The sequence below is a fragment of the Leucopleurus acutus genome (assembly GCF_964270905.1).
Source record: "Leucopleurus acutus genome assembly, chromosome: 18".
Classification (NCBI taxonomy): domain Eukaryota; kingdom Metazoa; phylum Chordata; class Mammalia; order Artiodactyla; family Delphinidae; genus Leucopleurus; species Leucopleurus acutus.
Genome location: NC_139160.1, coordinates 50,061,189 through 50,082,936, shown reverse-complemented (window position 1 = coordinate 50,082,936; position 21,748 = coordinate 50,061,189). Strand labels below are relative to the sequence as shown.

At 42.5% G+C, this 21,748-nt stretch overlaps 1 long non-coding RNA gene across 3 annotated transcripts in view; it reads left to right on the top strand.

The window, feature by feature from the left end:
- LOC309974913 overlaps positions 1–21,748 on the top strand; it is a 400,558-nt gene that overhangs the window by 139,727 nt on the left and 239,083 nt on the right. For 2 of the 3 annotated variants that reach the window (XR_014326932.1, XR_014326934.1), the window contains exon 6: positions 1,624–1,773. The exons of the other annotated variant lie outside the window; for it this stretch is intronic. This is a non-coding gene — a long non-coding RNA (uncharacterized lncRNA). The remainder of the gene's footprint in view (positions 1–1,623; positions 1,774–21,748) is intronic. 3 annotated transcript variants of the gene reach the window in all.

The following is a 21,748-nucleotide window of genomic DNA, read 5'->3' as shown; positions in this document are numbered from 1 at the left end:
TAAGGGCCTTACCTGGTGGAGAACCCTGGAGGACAGTGACCCAATTGTGGAACCAAATTAAGTGGAAACTGAACAAATAGGAGAGGGTCAGTTGTAATGTTTTTTTCACAGTATTATTTCATTCATATAAAAGGCATGGGAGGGAAATTTTAAGCCAAGAATTAACTCTTGGTTTGCCCTTTGAGGACTGTACACTTTTAGGAGATTTTAGACCTGGTCATAGTTTTTGGGTCTGTGGCCTCCCGGCTCTCTCTTCTGCATGCTAATCTTCTGGTTGCAGTACATTGCAGGAAAATAAACTAATTTTAGTATTAGCCTAATCAAAGTACAGGAAGTCAGATCTGCTTTAATAACATAATATGGTAGAATCCAAAGCTTAATATATGTTTCCTGCTGTAGACAGCTATAATATGCTAATAGATAGTTACCAAAAATATCAATTGAAGGATAGTTATTTGCTTTACAAAATTTGATCATAAGATTCCTGTAAAAAAAATGAATTTCCTCTAGAGAATTTAAAATCTGATTTGGTGTACTACTGTGATTCCATTTGCATGCACATTTATCCTGATTAATAATCAAGTGAGACTTCATAGGGGTAAATACACATTATTGAGTTTAGGCTTAAAAATGTCATTGTAAGGATGGAGCTGAGTGCTCTGGCTTTTTAGCAGATCAAGAGGCTAGTTTTAAGTATAAGGCAATAGCGTGACACAGATGCCAGAAAACTGGAGCGCCATCTGAGCCTCAGCTAATAGAAATCAAGGTCCAGAATGAGAGTGGCAGATAGGCCGCCACGTGAATCACATCCCGTTACTTCTCGCCCAACTTTCCTGGGGAACCGAACAAACTTGCTGTCTGTAGAGGCCAGTGTCCTAGATGGTGAGGGAGCTAGAGCCCCATCAAAGTCTCAGAGGATGAACAGATAGAGGATGCTTGGCTTGAGGAAGAGAAGGTGATGGTGGTTCCTTAAAAATTGTGATGGTTTGCCATGTGGAAGCAGACTTGGATTTATTTGTTATAGGTTCAGATTTAGAATTCAAGGTGGGAATTACAGGGAGGTATTTTCCAGTTTCCTCTTCCTCAGGTCAGAGTGTGTCAAGGATTGTTTTTGTTTTAATTTTTTATACAATTTTAAAAGGTTACACTCCATTTAAAAATATTGGCTATATTTCTCATGTTGTACAATATGTCCTTGTGGCCTATCTTGCACCCAACAGCTTTTATCTCCCACTCCCCCACTCCTATTCTGCCCCTCCCCAGCTCCCTGCTGGTGACCACTAGTTTGTTCTCTATATCTGCAAGTCCACTTCATTTTTGTTATATTCACTAGTTTGTTGTATTTTTTAGATTCCACATATAAATTATATCATACAGTGTCTTTCTCTGTCGGACTTATTTCACTGTGCATAATACCCTCCAAGTCCATCCATACTGCTGCAAAATTTCATTCTTTTTTATGGCTGGGTAGTAGTCTATTGTGTATATATACCACATCTTCTTTGTCCATTCATCTGTTAATGGATACTTAGGTTGTTTCCATATCTTGGCAATTGTAAATAATGCTGCTATGAACATTGGGACCCGTGTGTCTTTTCGAATTAGTGTTTTTGTTTTTTTCAGATATATACCCAGGAGCGGAATTGCCGGGTCATGCTTTTGGTTTTGGTTTTGGTTCTTAGAGGATTCTTGTGTGAGAGAAGAGGTTAGACTGGAGGCTTCCATAGCTCTTCCACTGACTGATTAGTTTAAATTTATCCCATCAGGCATCAGGTAAGCTATACAGCTGTTATTATTTGTTATTTATACTTAAGTACCACTTATTATATGTTTGGGAACTGTTCTAAAACTGTAAAAATATCAATTCATTTCACTTATTTTAACAACCCTGCAACGTAGCTATTACCTGCATTTTATAGATGTGGATCCTGAGGCTCAGAGATATTCAGTTACTTGCACAAGGTAACACAGCAAGAGCCAGATCCACACCTAGGCTGTCTGCCTCTTTATTTTAGGAATATGTGTCTTGAGGATTACATTATGCCTGAATTATGTATGTGGTGACTCCATTCTCAGTGGATTATTGAGCTACTGCCTGAAAATGACTTTTATCTTCATTATTATTATGATTTAAAGTTTTTCTGAGTTGGGAAGAGTTTCTGATTCACTTTGCTGCACATATGTTATGTTTTGCTAGAAAAACAAATAGAAATACTGTTTTGTGTTCCCTGTGGTATAAATCATTTTCAAATAGTAATTTGGATGATACTTTATCAGCTCAGGTCTCTCTTATTTGTAAATTATAGTAAATTTTAAAAATGACATCCCTCACAATTGCTTCTCTTCACAACCCATGTGATTTCTTTACAATCACAGGATCTTATATTATACCTCCATGACTTGGAAGAACTGTTTTTGTTTTTTTTTTGCAAATGTTAACTCCCTGGCAGGGGTTATCTCAGTACTGGAGGGTATATGGTTTATTAAACACAGAATGGTCTTTGCTGTTCCTTTGGCTCACAACCTCCAAAGCCTCATCTGTTAGCAGACAGCTGTAACAGTCTTCCCACTGTTTATGTTTAGCTCATGAAGCAGAAAATATGACAGGTTCTGTGTCTTTCAAAATGTCTCCCCCCAAATGCTAGTTAATCCCCTGGCTTTCAAAGGTCAACAAAAGTTATGTCTGCTGGCAGCAAGAATATAGGTTTTCTTTTTCATTCTTATGTAGATGTTATTTATTGACACTATTGTTTATCCAAGATGACTATAATTTTTCATATAATATTAAACAGGCAAACCTTTGTTTCCAAATTGTGAACTAAGTTGATGAAGAAGAAAATATCAATCACCAAGTCCAAGTTACAGTTTTTTCTTTGTTGTTGAAATGGTTGAATAATTTTAGAGCTGAAGAAGTACATCTGAAATAAGTCCATAGACAATTTAAAAATATTTTAATAATGTAATTATTTCAGTGAACAGTTTGATTGTCTAAACAACAATAATACAATATGACAATTGGAAACACTATTTGCAAGCTGTGTAGCTTTTACCAGTTTTATCGTGTATGCAGCTGCAACTAGACTTCGTTAGTGAACCGGAAGGGGCTGAGGAGTGATTGGGCAGGTGGGCTTTTTGAGAACCACTGGGGACAAGAAAAATTGGCCACAATAATAAAACTGATAAGGTGGAGAGAGACATGTGATGGAAAGATGTCTGCCCCCATTACCAGGTGACACTGAAGAGAAAACTTATGAGCTTAGTGTCAAGGGGAATAAGTAGCACCAGTGTAGGGATGCTGGTCACCCAGAGTGTGGCTTCCTGGAGGGCAAGAAATGAAAAGCCTGCAGCATGAGCAGCTGAAGTGGGATCAGCACCTGGGAGCAGAAAGATGGAATGGGGAAGACCTAGAAGGAAGGGCTCCCTGGATCTCCAGGATGCAACTTATGCAGGGCAAGTTGGAACACTGAACGCAGAAGCACAAGCACCAGGGACCTAGTTTTACCCTAGGAAAAGAAATCAGGCATCAGTGAGAATGACTGCTGCAGACTGAGATCTCTCGGGTCGTCTCATGAGCAACGTGGAGTCTATAAATGTATCAGTCAGGAATGCTTTTGGCTGCATGCATTAGAAAACCTGAATACGAAGTCTTAATTGTAAAGGGGTTTACTTTTCATATATGATGAAAAATCTGAGGGCGGGTAGCTGTTGGCACTGGTTGAAGGGGGGTCAGCAAGGTTAGCATTGAGGTCTCTGATTCTTTGGGGGCTTCCTTCGTAGGCTGGCGATCATTTCAGTAGGAAGAGGGGAAAATGCTTTTCCTGCTGCACTGTGTCATGTGCACATTGCAAGCTGGAAGAGGACCTAGGGAAGAGACTGGAAATGGGGTTGGGTCATTCAACCAACAATGTCTGCCACAACATATTTTCTGCTAACTAATCTTTGTAATATCATCTCTTGAGAAGAGTTATTTTTGTTTTCTCTTGTATTTCAAACATCCCAAGAAGTGCTAGAAAAGAAGAGGACATGTGAATGTGAAAATACCCTGTGACATTCCATGAAACTATTTCTGAGAATTGAGATTAATGGATTGTGGTACCTTATAATGATGATGATGATGATGATGTTGATGATAATACTAATAATAGCTAGCACATGTAACTTCTTATGTGCCAAGCTCTGATTTAAATGCTGTGTATAAATTACTGTTAAAAATCTTATCAACTACATTAGAGATAGGAACTAGCATTATTATTCCCATTTTACATACTGGATAACTGAGACCTCTGAACGATTAAATGACCTATCCAAAGCTAGTATAGTATAGTATACTATACTATATTAGTATAGTATACTATACTATACTATATTAGTATAGTATAGTATAGTATACTATACTATACTAGTATAGTATAAGTGGGGAAACCAAGAACTACACTCTACAGTCTGGCCCCAGGGCCCATGCCCTTCATCCCTGGTCTACTTGATTTTTTAATTTTTATTATTTTTTAATTATCACACTTACCTCTTTAATATTATTCTAAATTTTATCATCACTGTTATTTTTTCCTGATGATTGCTTAATTCTGTGGTCCTGAAAAGGCTAAAATTGTAAATATGGACATTTGCCCATCGCCAAAAAGTAAAATCACTGCTAGGAAAATAATACCTACACGGGTTAGATGGGGAGATGAAATGCGGAATCCAGATACAGTGAAATTGGCAAAAGATGGCTGAGTTAGTTTAGTTTCATCCATTTTGAGAAGTCTGGCCCAGATTAGGAGCTCTTAGAGGAAGCAGTGTGCAAGGTGCAGTTTGGAGACATGACATATTTAAAAGGCAGGCAGTTGAATGATTCCAGCTCATATATACCATTGGGTATAATGTATCTAGTCATCTGCCTGAACCAAACAGAATTATCTCCTGCTGGTATTTTTCTTCTGTGTTAATGGTTTTGAACATCCAGAGTAAACAATTTATTTTTTATACTGAGGCAAAATTTCACAAAATGCCAACATTCAAATCAACCAGTGTCTTACCTCTCAAAATTGAGTAAAAATCTGTGTGTGTATGTGTGCATCAATAAGTGTAAAGCAAATAATTGAACTGTTTGGTTGCAAATGAAAAAACTCAGTAAAAAATTTAAATTAAAATACTAAGAATAAAGACATAATAATCGCATACATTTGCCTGACATGGTGAGCTGTAATTGGAGAAAAATATAGTTTGCTGGAAAGAGAAGTTAGCTAGAAGTGAGAAGAAGCAGGCTCCCATTCTATGGCCCCTTTAATGCTCCTTTCACTTCACTATCTTAATAAGACTGTGGTATTTGTCCTGCGGTATGGTTTAGTGCCTTCAGAAGGACAGATCCATGTTATAGGTCCATAGTTTTGTTGGCCATTTAAAATCAGAAAATAGAATCTTGGCTGGAAGGGATTTATCTCAGAGGTCTTGTCCTCCAATATCCATCTGCAGAGATGATTCATGAAATGTTTGAATTAGTATCTAAGTAGCCATGTTGATGAGGATTCTATGGCTTTAATGTAGTTGGTTCATCTAGAATCAAAGCTGTTCTAATTTTGCTTATTAGATCTTAGAAGCTGCATGAAGTCTTTTCAAGCCTAGACATTTTCCATTTGCCTTTTGGATAAAGTCCCAAGTCTTTTGCCTCCAAGCTTATCAACTAGCAAGTGGCCACTGCCTCTGTAGAGAAAACCTCATCACTTCTGGCCTCTTACTATGCAGAGCTTTCTAGGCTCCTTCCACATACCATGTTGTCAGTGTCCTCTTCCCTCTCCTTACATACTTCTCCTTACCTGGAATATCACTCTTCATCTTTCAGTTGGCTAATTCCTTTGTCATCTCTAAGTCTCAACTCAAGTATCACCACCTCCAGAAAGTCCACAATCTTTTTTTTTTTTTTTCGCGGTACGCGGGCCTCTCACTGTTGCGGCCTCTCCCGTTGCGGAGCACAGGCTCCGGACACGCAGGCTCAGTAGCCACGGCTCACGGGCCCGGCCGCTCCGCGGCATGTGGGATCTTCCCGGACCGGGGCACGAACCCGCGTGCCCTGCATCGGCAGGCGGACTCTCAACCACTGCGCCACCAGGGAAGCCGCAGAAAGTCCACAATCTTGATTGCTTCAGGTTGAGTTAGGCAGCCCTTCCTTGTGTTCCCATAATGCCCTGTGTACGTGTACTGTAGTACTGTATGTTCCACATTGTGTTAGAATGATCTGTTTATGCCTCTTCCCACTAGGACTGTGAGCACATTGACAGTAAGGACATGTCTTAGCCATCTTTGTATTTCTATGACCTGCTATTAGACACATTGTTAAATTCTAATAATACTTATGGACTTGATGAAAGGATAGAGAAAAACACCTGCCACAGTGTATGGGGTCATTCTATCCAGGAGTGGAATGGAATGAGTTTTGAGATTGCCTGTATCCTGGTAGACACAATTTTGGTCAGAAGCCCTGTATGCTTTTCTTTGCACATCATAGGCTGGGGTTGGCTGTCATTGTATTTTGGTCCGTGGCAGCTGCTGGTAGCTAAGGGATTTTATTTGTTTAGTTGTCCTTAGCGACAATAATATGAGATGTTTCTACTTACAGTGTTAGTTGATACCTGATATTATGTCATCTTATTTTCATTTTTGATATTTATTTTCTCCAGTTATTTAAAAATAGTTCAGTATCTGTACAGTACATTATTGTGCAACTTCTGGGTTCAGCATATTGGAAGGTTTAATACCAGCAAAACTTAGAGGTTGTATATTTTTTACTAGGTTTCTAGACTCAGATTTATAGGTTTTTCAGATTATATAGTTTGCCATCCAAGTCAAAGCCAAACACCAAATATTTGTTGAATCTATTATATGCAAAGTCCCATGACAGGTGCAGAAACATGTAAGTGATAGACTAGCAGGAGACACAAAGCAGAAGTACTTGGAAAATTAAGGGCAGAATAAGGGTTAAATAACAGAACAAGCACAGCTACGATGCTGGATGGAAGTGTAGCTAGACAGGTTCTGTAAAATTAGAGGCAGGTAAGAGCCCTTGGGCTATGGAGAAGGTTTTGGAGTTGAGAGACTCAACTGGGACATTGAGAAATACGAGTGCCGCCTTTAGGCAAAAAGAAGGGGAGGGGGCTTTGCAGATGGTGGGGAGGAGGCCTGAGAGGCCTGGAACCTGGGGCAGTGTGGTTTGGTGGAAGCAGAGCATTCATGGGGGGCTAAGACCACAAAGGAAGAGCCCTGAAAGAAGCTGCTCTAACAAAAGGCTGATAGAAGTGGCTTACTGGAGGGTGTGTCTCAAACGTGAATGTAAGTGTGGGTTCTCCTGAGGCTCTAGTTAAAAATGTAGATTTTGATTCAGTTGGTCTGGGGTGGGGGCTGTAGATTCTGCATTTCTACCATTCTGCTACTCCATGGACCTCACAGCAACAGATTGGAGGACTAAGTGAAAAGTTGTGAAGATTTAATTGGAAAAATGGTAAATGATATTCTCATTGTATATTACATAACCCGACTATTTCAGGCTTTTACATAGCACTTTGGAGGCGTGAAAGCGTTATGTCCAAAGGTGCATAATATTCAACCAGGGAGTCACATAGACAAAGTTTACATTCAACAGGTAACACAGTTTTATGGAGCTGTCCTGAAAGAGAAAAAAATTGGTTGGTTTTTATAAAATATCATTATAAAATATGTATTTTACTGAGTGTTAGACACATGTAAGAATCTAGAGGAATGACTTGTTTAAATTAAATCGGAATAACTTCTTCAGTATTTGTCTCAACAGTCATAATTGAGCAAGAAATTGTGTTTTGCATTTGCAAATGGGCTCGGTACTCTGCTTGTCTTGGGCTTAGACCCTTGATTCAGAACCCTGACTCACCTTTGAACCACCTGCAGAGCTAAAAAAAATACTGCTCTACGCCAGACCAATGAAATCAGAATCTCTGGCGCTGGTGCCTGAGGGTTAGTCATTTTTAAAGGCTTCCAAGAGATCCAAATGTACATCCAGGATTGAGATCTACTGGGTTATCTGACCAGATTGTCTAACACTGAATTAAGATGCTGGCACTGGGGGGTTTGACTAACAGACTGTGGGCCTGGCAGGATTAAAGTGGGAGTCAGTGCTGAGAGTCAGTCCATGCTCCAAGAGGCGGAATCCCTGGGATCCCCCTCTGTAGGGTTCTAGGAGTTCACGGGGGAACGCTGTGAACAGACAGGGTGGTGTCAGAGGTGTGCTAGGGTGGGGAGCCCTGGTAGCTAGGGAAGCGAGCAAGGTAAGCAGAGGCGTGGGTGTGGGAGCAGTTGCTAGGGACCAAGGTGAAAGCATCCTGCCAGTTGGTGCCTGCTATCTCCAGGGCACGGGACTGCTTTCACCGGGCGAGCTGCAACACAAAGTCTTCAAACTGCCATCCTGGGTAGGTGGTTCAAAGCACAAAGCCCTTTGATGTGGACGGGCAACGTGAAGATGCAGAACAAAGAGCTGCTTCCAAGGGAGTCTACAGAGTGTAAGAGGGTGCAAGACAGAGAGAAGGGGACCGCCCGTACAAACCTCACATACCTTCTAAGCCTCCTTAGCGGTGCTGCGGTGAAATCCCCCGCTCAGTGCCCGAGGCTGTGCCAGTACATGGTCATTCATAAAGCACAGATCCTGGTGACCAGATTCTTGACCTGTGTTTGTATCAGATTTGAGCTGATAGTGTAAGGCTCTTGCCCAAAGCTGTTCCTTAGGGTTTTTTTTTTATTTTTTACATCTTTATTAGAGTATAATTGCTTTACAAAGGTGTGTTAGTTTCTGCTTTATAACAAAGTGAATCAGTTATACATATATATATGTTCCCATATCTCTTCCGTCTTGCGTCTCCCTCCCTCCCACCCTGAGCTTCCTCTTGGAATATGCCAGGCTCAGTGATTTTGGTACTGAAACAAGTCTTTCAAAACAAGGTGAAACTCAATGACTTGGCTTAATTCTTCGCTTTTTAGATGTAAAAATCTTATTTCATATAAGAAATAAGTTATTCTTATTTTTCAAGGATTTATGGTGGCAAACTTTTAACAATATTCACATCTACCAGCAGCCATACCATGAAGTGAACTCGAGGACCCAGCCCGAATCTCAGGCTGCGTCTGCATGTGCCGTAGTGATGCTGACTCGGGCCCTATTGAAATTAGAGGGAGACAGTTGCTACGGAGCAGATTTGACATCTTGGCTCCCCTCTGGGTTCCCGAGTAGAACAAACAAACAGGCAGAATGGTAAAGAAAAGCACTTTCAAGCTGTGGAGGAGTTAGGCACACGTAAATTATTATCTGTTCTCAGTGTGAGCCCGAAATAGGCATAGGGGAGACTATTCTTATCCTCGGCAAAAGGCTCTGGATTGTAAAATGTGTTTTTCGCAGGAGATTCATCTGAGCACTCCTCATATGAGACCCTAGCTCTGACATCTTGTAGGGCAGGAGGAAAAGATCCCAGATGATGGTTTGGTGGAAGGATTGTGGCCAGGAGCTGAGCTGCAGCTGTCCCCTCCTTCCCTTGCCTTGGACCTTGGATGTGTAGGAGGCCTCACGAGGGCTGGGCAGGATCCCAAGCACGGGCTTGCTGGGAGTGGGGTGTGGGAGTAGGGGGCTGGGGGGATGGGCTGGGAGTGGAACACAGACTTCAGTAGGGGAGGCCAGTTTTGATAAAAAAAACATTTTAAGGATGGGAAGAAAAATAGGTGAGGCTTTGTCAAACCATCAGCTTCTAACTTTGCAATTAAACTCAGTAGTTCCTTCGTTGTGAGATCTTGGCTAAATTTTTGTGTTTTTAGGAAAATCTCCCACAGATGGGAAGAACGTAGCCATTTAAAACAGTTATTCAGCAAAATGTTTCAAAGTTAGGATTGATCGCTTTTTTTAGAGTCTAGTGCTTCCACCAGGCAGCCCAGACAAAGCCGCCCGCAGAGGACATCTGTCGTCTCTACTCTCCCTCCTGCTTTTTATTCAGGCGTTCCCGATTCTTCTTATTAAAATATGTTACCTGGGAAAAGGTATGAATGACTGATAAGAGTTTAAAATGTTCTCTGTCCGGGAATCACTTTTAACAGGAATCCAAACATTAGGCCACAGGTTAATCCCAAATCTGACTGAGGGGGACTCTAGCTATGCTGCCTCCCTGTCCCACGAACAGAAAACCTTCTCAAAGGGCAGTTGGGGGTAGTGAGACTTATTCATGCTGTGTGTTTAAATGCCAGAGTCTTTGCAGGCCACCTTTGCAGGCCACCTTCCTTTCCATTCTTGTAATGGTGGTGGTCTCCCTTTTTTCTTCCTTGGCATCTTCAGGCCTTTGGGAGACTGGGATCTCTCATGGAACAAGTCTAGCAACTCCTCTCTACCTAAGTGAGGTCATGCAGCCCTGAGACCCCTTGAGGAAGGAGTCTCTATGGGGCTTCCGAGAGTCTGTAAACCCCTGAAACTGCCCACAAATATGTTCCCTTATTTTTTGAAGAAGAGGATTGATTAGATTCCTTAGATTCTCAAAAGGCTAAGCAATACCCCCATACCTCCTGCTACCTCCGCCAGCATCCCAGATGCTCCAGGATGGCATTTCAGGCAGCAGGTAGCAGGTGGAAGAAGCTAGCTGAGGTCTCTGGGGTCTTCCTGGTGCACAGCTCACATGGGTCAGTGGTCAGGTCCTACCGGTACCTACCAACACACAGTCCTCCATTAAACATCCTTACAGGCTTATTATCTGTCGAGTATAGACTCAGCATTAATACAGCGAGCAGCTTAATTGAGCCTCCCAGCAGGCCTGGGAGTCCCAAGATTGAGGTCTGAATTTTGTAGCACTCTTTCAGTTGCAAGTTAAACAGAGGAGACGATTTATTGGCTCACAAAAATGGGGTATTTGGGGGGAGGAAGTAGATTTTAGGGATGATTCAGCTAATATCATTAGGAATTGCTTTCCCTCTCAAAGATAAAGGTTGCTGCCCAGACTGCCAACTTTCATTCTGCTAGTTTAGAAGCCACAATGTAGTCTTTAATCCCTCCCTCCCTTCCGTCCGTCCTCCCTTCTTTCTCTCCTTCTTTCCTTCCCTCCCTCTCTCCATCTCTTCCTCTTTTTGTTCTGATCTGATAGCTCTAGCACAAGTCCTAGAGAACTCTCTCATCAACATTGTGCTATCCCTGATTTCTTTGCTGGGGCAAGGGGAATGAGGTATTGTGACTGGTTAAGTTTGGGTGACGTGCCCACTTCTGGAGTTGGTCCACTTTTCTTGAATTGCATGGACTAAGAATGGGAAAAAGGTAGTTTCACAAAGGGGAACTAGTGCTGTCACCAAAAGGAAAGGGAAGGGATGCTGGGCAGGCGAAAGCGCTGGCTGTCTACCATGATGTCCTTCTAATTCTGGTACCTGCAGCGTCTGAGAGATGGATGGGATCTTAGAACATCTTATAGTTGAGAAATTTATGATTCCCTGAACTTGTATGAATAGCAGAGTCTGGCGCATATATAAATGTGCCTAGTTTCAGGGAGAGGATCCATGGCTTTTACCAGCTTCTCAGGTAAGAACCACTGAATTAAGAACCCGTCACTTTTTTCAGATGAGGAAGTGAGGGCTCAGAAACTCTCGACGTCTTGGCTTTGGAGACACTGTATCCAGCTTTATCCTCACCCCCCTGGGTTTTCTAGCAGGACACTGGCCTCTGGATGCTGTGTTAAAAACAGGCTTCTCTGGTCAAATACATTTGGGAAACACTATGCGCAGTGTCTACCTCTGGAGATTCACAATACATTGAGGCATATTATAGGCTCTGAGAAATCGTATTCTAAAGAAGTACATTTAACTGTATTTAACCCAGAAACCTATTTGAATACTTTTTCTTTTCCTGAGCCACCAGTAACACACTTAGGGAAACTGTGTTGCAGCACCTTGCCTCTCCTTTAGGCTGGATGCTATGCTGTGGGTCCTGGTTGGGAATCTGGGGTATCTACTTTCCAGTGCCGTGTGCTCCCTGTTAATCTGGTTCAGTTTCAGAGATTTCGGGACACAGTCACTCTCTAAGGTATGGAGGCTGCTCACCACCGCACCCTCCTGCATTCTATCACCCCTCTCCGGCCACAGCAGGGCCGAGCGGCAAAGGCCTCTGGCTCAACCCTGCAGGAAAAGGAGGACCACAGTTCAGTGCCAGGCCCTCAGCGGGCCCTGGTCAGTGCCGTGGGCCTGGGGCATGGGCAGTGTCCATAGGTTGTTCTGTACACTCTCGGATGGTGAGACAAGCCGGTCTGCTCTATTTCCCTTTCAGCCCACCCTGCACTTCCTCCACCACTTCTTTTACCCTTCCCCTCATTCACATCACCCCATGGGGCCTTCCTGTTCAGAGTTCCTAGATCTTTTTCCTCTCCCATTACCTGTGTGTTTAATCAGTCGTAAGAACAACAACAATAATAATAATCATGAGCTTACTATATGTCAGGAACTGTTCTAAGAATTTTACAGGTATTAATCATTAACTATTCACAACGACATGATGTGCTAGGTGCTCTTCTGTCTCCACTTTATAGAGGCAGATTCAGATTGCATTTTACATCCAGGGATTTGCACGGCTCTGAGGACATAGCAGAGAACAAAATGAATGTATGTCTATGGTTGGACTTATTCCCTTGGGACAGCTGACTAAGGTGACCACCAGGGAATACAACACCCAGTGCTCGTGAAAATCTTAATGGGCACCAAGGACACAATGTATCCCTCCCGGGAAGTGTTCTGCTTTTATCAAATGTCTTGGGAAGATAAGATGTCTTTAACTGAAGAACGACCCTAATGACGGGAGTTTTAGACCTGAGGGGAGTGTTGGGGAGCCGATTTTTCATGGGGAAGTCTTTGTTTCCCGCTTGAAGCACACCTGCACGTGGCTGCCTAAGTGGAGCTGCCTCCTCCAGACCATCCAGCTTTTCCCTTTCTACTGGGATTTATAGAGCAGGAGAAGCAGGGGTGCCTATACTGGGACACAGAGAGAGGCAGTGCGTACATGTCAATTTTTGCTAAGACTTTAGGCCTATGACAAAACTTAGGGACCCCGCTCTGTTAGCTGGTTTTCCTTGGTGTGGGCCAGTTCGAGTGTACATTTATGTCTCTGTTCACACACATGTGCACAGTCTATGCTTCTTCCCTTATGGTCTTCTTGTTCCACAGGGGAGCACAGTGTCCTAATATGAACCCTACCCCTGCAATTCATACAAAGGAGTTAGTGGCAAAATGCATTACCCTTCCCTAAAGTTCTTTTTTATTTTCTTTTTAACATCTTTATTAGAGTATAATTGCTTTACAATCGTGTGTTAGTTTCTGCTTTATAACAAAGTGAATCAGTTATACATATACATGTGTTCCCATATCTCTTCCCTCTTGCATCGCCCTCCCTCCCACCCTCCCTATCCCACCCCTCCAGGCGGTCACAAAGCACCGAGCTGATCTCCCTGTGCTATGTGGCTGCTTCCCACTAGCTATCTATTTTACATCTGGTAGTGGATATATGTCCATGCCACTCTCTCACTTTGTCCCAGCTTACCCTTCCCCCTCCCCGTATCCTCAAGTCCATTCTCTAGTAGGTCTGCATCTTTATTCCTGTCTTGCCCCTAGGTTCTTCATGACCTTTTTTTTTTTTTTAAGATTCCATATATATGTGTTAGCATACGGTATTTGTTTTTCTCTTTCTGACTTACTTCACTCTGTATGACAGACTCTAGGTCCATCCACCTCACTACAAATAACTCAATTTCGTTTCTTTTTATGGCTGAGTAATATTCCACTGTATATATGTGCTACATCTTCTTTATCCATTCATCTGTCGATGGACACTTAGGTTGCTTCCATGTCCTGGCTATTGTAAATAGAGCTGCAATGAACAGTTTGGTACATGACTCTTTTTAAATTATGGTTTTCTCAGGGAATATGCTCAGTAGTGGGATTGCTGGGTCATATGGTAGTTCTATTTTAGTTTTCAAGGAACCTCCATACTGTTCTCCATAGTGGCTGTATCAATTTACATTCCCATTATTCAACATAGTTTCAGAAGTTTTAGCCACAGCAATCAGAGAAGAAAAAGAAATAAAAGGAATCCGAATCAGAAAAGAAGAAGTAAAGCTGTCACTGTTTGCAGATGACATGATACTATACATAGAGAATCCTAAAGATGCTACCAGAAAACTACTAGAGCTAATCAATGAATTTGGTAAAGTAGCAGAATACAAAATTAATGCACAGAAATCTCTTGCATTCCTATACACTAATGATGAAAAATCTGAAAGAGAAATTAAGAAAACACTCCCATTTACCATTGCAACAAAAAGAATAAAAGACCTAGGAATAAACCTACCTAAGGAGACAAAAGACCTGTATGCAGAAAATTATAAGACACTAATGAAAGAAATTAAAGATGATACAAATAGATGGAGAGATATACCATGTTCTTGGATTGGAAGAATCAACATTGTGAAAATGACTCTACTACCCAAAGCAATCTACAGATTCAATGCAATCCCTATCAAACTACCACTGGCATTTTTCACAGAACTAGAACAAAAAATTTCACAATTTGTATGGAAACACAAAAGACCCCGAATAGCCAAAGCAATCTTGAGAAAGAAAAACGGAGCTGGAGGAATCAGGTTCCCGGACTTCAGACTATTCTACAAAGCTACAGTAATCAAGACAGTATGGTACTGGCACAAAGACAGAAATATAGATCAATGGAACAGGTTAGGAAGCCCAGAGATAAACCCATGCACCTATGGTCACCTTATCTTTGATAAAGGAGCCAAGAATATACAGTGGATAAAAGACAGCCTTTCAATAAGTGGTGCTGGGAAAACTGGACAGCTATATGTAAAAGAATGAAATTAGAACACTCCCTAACACCATACACAAAAATAAACTCAAAATGGATTAAAGACCTAAATGTAAGGCCAGACACTATAAAATCTTAGAGGAAAACATAGGCAGAACACTGTATGACATAAATCACAGCAAGATCCTTTTTGACCCACCTCCTAGAGAAATGGAAATAAAAACAAAAATAAACAAATGGGACCTAATGAAACTTAAAAGCTTTTGCACAGCAAAGGAAGCCATAAACAAGATGAAAAGACAACCCTCAGGATGGGAGAAAATATTTAAAAATGAAGCAACTGACAAATGATTAATCCCTAAAGTTCTTACATTTCAGTTAAGGACTTGGGCTTAGACATAGGACTGTGAAGGGCTTCCCTTTAGGTGAACTAAAATGTCCTTCTTACCTCTGGGCCTTTTTTTTTTTTTTTTTTTTTTTTTTTTTGCGGTATGCGGGCCTCTCACTGTTGTGGCCTCTCCCGTTGCGGAGCACAGGCTCCGGATGTGCAGGCTCAGCGGCCATGGCTCACGGGCCTAGCCGCTCTGCGGCATGTGGGATCTTCCCGGACCGGGGCACGAACCCATGTCCCCTGCATCGGCAGGTGGACTCTCAACCACTGCGCCACCAGGGAAGCCCCTCTGGGCCATTTTTTATAGATTGCACCTGTTTAGCAGAGTATACAGATTTTAATACAGCTGATAGATAGTTATGGGTCTTTGGTTAAGGAATCAGATTAAGAAAGAGGAAAAAGGAAAAGTATCTGGTGAGTTCAGGGCTGGTAATGAGAGGCAGGGCCTGGAGCAGGTAGAGACCAGGAGAGGCTGGAGGGAGCAAGGCTGAGGACAGCCATCGATGCCCAGTGCCCAGAATGAGGGAAGCCGAGAAGAGTTAGGAGTTTTCTAAGTTATGGACTTACTTATGCTTTACCTCGATGGGTGTATTTTGTAAGCCCATATTCCAGAATCTGTGATAAAGCACAAGTTGTACTCTAAAGAGCTAATTGATAATTCACTATGGAGGAAGGGAACTAGGCTGCAACCTCTAGGCAAAAAACTAAAGAGGGGGGCATTCTGGTATGTAGAAGTCCCAGCCCCCAGTACCTCAGAATGTGACCTTATTTAGAAATAGAGTCTTCAGAGAGTTAATCAGGTTAAAATGAGGTCATTAGTATGGGCCCTAATCCAACATGACAAATATCCTTATAAAAAGGGGAAATTTGGACACAGAGACAGACATGCACGGAGGAAAGACCACGTGAAGTGACACAGGGAAAATGTCACATGAAGATGGCGGCAGAGGTTGGAATTATGCTGCCACATGCCCAGTCCGGGACTACCTGCAACTGGAAAGGGCAGGGAAGGATCCTTCCTCTACGGGATCAGAGGAAGCATGGTCAAGCTTCACCTTGATTTTAGACTTCTTGCCTACAGAACTGTGAGACAATAAGCTTCTGTTGTTCTAAATTACTACATTTGTGGTATTTTTTTGTGGCTGCCCTAGGAAACTAATATCAGGGGAGAAGGTAATTACATTTGCTAAGGCTTCCTATGTGCCAGGCACTGTGAAAAGGATATCATAGTCAGTGGTCATCTTTATCTTCACGGCAACCTTGGGAGGCAGGCATTGTTATGATATTGAGGTTAGATAATTGCTCAAGGGTATATAATTAGTGCTCAGTAGACCCCAGGGTTTCAAACAAAAGCCAGGTCGTCTCACCACACTGCAGTTCTCAGTTCCCTGGGCAGTGGCGATGGAATTGATGGTTAACCTGGGAAGTTTTCAGTTTGCGGCCACACTGGGAATTTGGCTGAGCCTTTACTTCTTAGTCATCACAAAGCTCACTAGTCTCTCCTATATTCATCTGAAATTGTCATCCTCTGCTCTGTTACACTAGTTGGAAAATTTTGATTTGAGGAATACAATGATGAACTATTATTATCATGGGTCTCTCTACTAGCTTTGTTATTCTTTGTACTAACATCGAAACTTCTAGAGTCCTTATTTCAGTTGTACGAAAGGCTAACCTGGGACAGAAAGACCTAAGATCATCAACCTCATTATCTTCATCAAAAATAATTGGTCTACTGTATTGAGTCTGCTTCTTTTCTGGGAAAGGTACACAGCAAATTAAATAGGCATGCCCCTCATTTGCATACACATTTCAGTGAATTAATAACCTTTAAATTCCACAAACACTTTAAAGTAGACTAAAGAAAGCATACACACAATAAAGTAGTAAAATCTAAATTTAAAAATAATAGAGGGCTTCCCTGGTGGCGCAGTGGTTGAGAGTCCGCCTGCCGATGCAGGGGACACGGGTTCATGCCCCGGTCCAGGAAGATCCCACATGCCGCGAAGCGGCTGGGCCCGTGAGCCATGGCCGCTGAGCCTGCGCGTCCGGAGCCTGTGCTCCGCAACGGGAGAGGCCACAACAGTGAGAGGCCCATGTATCGCAAAAAATATAATAATAATAATAATAAAACCACGGTGTAAAACATTTTTGGGTAGATGTCAGGGTAGGAAGAAAACATAAAATGCACATGTGTTAAGCCTCTCAGTTTGGAACTGATCAGGAGAGAGAAACACAGTCATTTGAACATGGCAAGTTTAATGTAAAGAATTATTGACTATAACAGGGAATTGAAGCAACAAAGGAGTTGCCTGGGAGGAAGTCAAGAGAACTCTGTAGAATATGGGAATAGCAGAGATGTGGAGCAGACACTATTCCAAGGGCTGAGATAGAGTGGGAGGAGGACTCCCCCGGGGCTGAGACCCAGTCCCGGTTGGCACGGCTGTGGCTGACTGGTTAGCAGAGCAGTCACTGTGATGCTGTGCTGTAGAATTATCTAGAAATTTGCCCCAGGAACTTGCTGGCAATCTGCCCTCCAGGGTGTTGAAGTAAGCTGTTCACTGGGAGGTGAACACACAGGGAGGCGCCTGACCGGAGAAACTGACTCTGCTATAAGTCATCCCAAAGGCATGCTGGGGAAGCTGCTGGCTGCCGGGCGATATTGACCACCGTGCCTTGCAGGAGTCCCTGGGGCCTGGGGAAGCTGCTTCTGCTGCAGGTGCTGGGTGCTGGGGAAGCCATGTGTGCTCTCAGAGGACCCTAGAGAAGCTGTGCACCCTGCAGGAGCCTGGAGAGCAAGCACCAGACCAGGAAACAAAATCCTTTCATCCTGAACTGTCTCTCCAGAGCCCACTGCTGATAAAGGTTAATAGGGCCAGCTGACAAAGGAAAAACATTTAAAGGGCCCATGCCCATTTTCACAGAGCAGACACAAAAAGGATGCATTTAGAGCTGAGAAGCAATAAATTGTTAACTGGCCTACTGAGTCATAAATGGCTTCAATTCTAGTTGTATCTAAAATAGATAAATATGATTGGCCTGAAATTGGTCCTGAGTTCCCTGGTGGCCAAGGTAAAATGAAAAACATGATCACTTTTCATTGTTTGTAAGACAAGTGATTTTGAGGGAAAACTTTTTGTAGAACAAAAGTTTAGAGACATTTTCTCATGTGGTAGCTGCTTCCAGAAAACACCAGAAGAGGGACGGCACAACATTCCCATAGTAAATGGATTTTTTATAATTTTATATTTTCCCCCAATGAAAGCTGAAAGCATAACATATTATGGAAATCTTACTTTTTAATCGGACACTGATGTTTAGAAGCTTACCATCCTGTGTAGGAAACACTGAGGTAGGAAAAATAAAGTCAACTATATTTCTGATGAGAGAAGAGAGTCAAGCACCTAGCAAGAGATTACCAATAATACTCTCCTTGGATGAACAGAGCATAACAGAACGAAAAAGAAGAAGGCAAAAAAGGGTTTTTGACTTGGGCCACTAGAAAATGTTAACCTTCCCATTAACTCTTGTTACAAATATTTGAATTAGGGTTTGATTTCTAGGATGTATATACCCATCTATACCACACTCTTAGTATTTTCTTGAAAACTGAGGCTTTTGGAGTTTATTCTCAGACATACCTCCGATAGAATGATTAGCATACCATTAATTTGAAGAGGTGAGGGCAAGTCTGGTTTCTTCATAGACACTTTTGAATGTATGAGATGTTTCTACGTGAATCTCTGTGCCACAAAAAGGCAGATGTTTCTCTCACCTGTTTTATCTGACTTGACTCTTAGGAACGGTGAGAGGAAGTTCAGCATGTGCTCTCTGAAGGAGAGATAAATAAATATCTCTCAATATTTATTTATCATATTTATTTATCAAATAAAATTAGAAACAGAGAAATATTGGTAAGGTTTCTTCTGTTGAACCATTCTCCATGTTAAAACAAACTGTTTTGTGAAATTTTTCTTTAAAATTCTTAGAATATACTCTTTCTGTAGACACCATGATTAAGTTTGCAATATGAAAGAGGGTATCTTGGTCACTAGCCAGTGGTGAAAAGCACTGCCCCTGGAACTGGCTTGTCTGGGTTCAGTGCTGGGTCTGTCCCTTACATGCTGTGTGACCCCGGTTGAGTTTTCCACAGGCCCCCCATCTGTAAAATGGAAATAATGTCACTTACTTGATGGAGTTGCCGTAAGGATTTGTGAGCTCTCAGAATACCTAACACCTAATCAGCACTATTCCGATAAATGTTGGGCCAATGTTTCCAGATTAATGAGAGATGCTGAGGTGTTATCTCTGTTTCTGCCAGCGTGCTTGCTGGGGAAGAGGCCACTGCTGACCTCTTCCGCCCTGTGTTCTACTTAAGAAAATGCACAAGTGTCAGCATGCGGAGCAGGGCCATGCTAAGAAGCAAGGGTAGACATTGTCACTTTGATAAGTAAAAACTCTGTGGAGTAAAGTAAATTTAAAGTCACATATCTTTATGGACTGCCTGCAATGAAGAAGCCTCATGTGAAATGCTATGGGTGTTCCAAGAAATCTAACAAGGGCTTCTGCCATTAAGGGCTTTAGTGGCTGATTGGGGAGATAAGATGTATAAATAAATAAATAAGAAAAGACACAAAGAAGAGTTTGAGACAATGATAGAAGTAATGTCACACGGTACATGATCTACTGACAATGGAGTATGAGGTAATAGTTACCCCTGGAGTTTTTTTAAATTAATTTTTATTGGCGTATAGTGGATTTACAATGTTGTGTTAGCTTCTGCTGTACATCAAAGTGAATCAATTATACATATATCCACCCTTTTTTAGATTCTTTTCCCATATAGGTCATTACAGAGTACTGAGTAGAGTTCCCTGTGCTATACAGTAGGTTCTTATTATTTATCTAGTTTATGTATAGCAGTATGTATTTGTCAATCCCAATCTCCCAATTTATCCCTCCCCTTCCTCCCTGGAAACCACAGATTTGTTTTCTACATACCACTGGAGTTTGAGGAGAAGTCCTTCCTATTAGGGAAATTATGGAGGGTGGTGGATGTGGAACCAGAGCTGTGTGTTGAGGGATATACGGTTTGGGTAGGCTGAGCAGATGGTGACTGGCCCTGTAGGGATATGAAACGAGGTGAAAACACGTGCTGGGTCCCAGGATGGGCGGCAGGAGCCCACCAGTATGGCTGTGGGAGGGTAGAGAATTTTGGAAGGTAAGTGGAGACGCTGGAAAGGCAGACCGGGAGCCTGTTGTGGACGACTTTGAATGGTGGTCTAAGGACTTTGCTCTTTTCCCTGAAGGTTGTGGGTACTTTTGGTACTAGTGAGCGTTTTTGAGTCTACACAATTGGCCTTTCTTAATTTCTTAGCAAGGATAGAATCTCATTTTCTAGGTAGCAAAGCTTTATGTGAGACACTGCTGAGGAGTAATAGAAGTAGGAGGGCATTTTGGTGGCCACAGTGCCCCCAGGCACATGTTCCATTCTTTTTGAGTGCTCAACATTCATAAGTAGGACCTATGAACATTGTGCCCATGAGTGGAGAATTCCCCAATGAAGAGACCTACCAGTCCCCCCGGCCCTTACCCAGCATCCCTCCAGTTAGGGCACAGGCATGTGACATGGGTCCCACCAGTCAGACTTTGAACTGGAAGCCAGTGAAGCCAGGGATGGTGTGAGGTGCACCTTGGCTAGTGTTGTGGGAAGAGCATCCAGTGTCTGGAGACGGTTGCCGCAGCGGGGCGAGGGGAGCCTGGTGTGCCCACGCTGGCAGCGTTGGTTGTGGTCGCCTAGGTCTCTGCAACCACCGGGCTGATTCAATGTGATTTGGGGCATTTTATTGGCAGCTTAGCCCCCAAGCCTACTGAGGGGCTTTTCTAAATTCTCTGTACGTGAATTAAGCTCTTTTAATCATATTTTTTTCTGCTTAAACTCTTTAGAACTGCTTTTGGATTACCTAAAAGGAAACTAACACGGCAAGTGGCTCAGGGGGCAGAGGGGTCCAGGCACTCTGAGTATCTTCACCGTAGAGAAGAGCCACACTTTTGCATCCTTTATCTGAACATCCTATGCCCTCTCTGTCCTCTTCCCCTGACCTTCTGAACAATTTATAGACCCAGGTGCCTTGATCTATAAATCCATCTAGGTGATTTATAGGCTTTTTGGCGCCTTGGGTTAGCTGTCTTTGCCACCTTTATAAGCATAATTGATCACACTGATTTCATATTATCTTATTTGACACACTTGATGCACTGCCTTGAACACATAGGATGTGGAGCCCAAACTCTGAACTCAGGCTTCCTGATGACTTGGAACTTCTAGAGTGATAAAATTGATAGAGTGAGTGGACAGATGTGCAGGAAGGAAGATGGAAGTGGAGAGAAGGACAGGGTGTCTGCAGTCATTTAGTGCCTGAAGCAGAGTAGAAAGTGAGAAGGGTGTCATGATCAGGGGTCAGAAGCATGAGCAAAAGAAGAGGGGGAAAGCAGGTACCAAAGGCACACCCAGGCTTGCC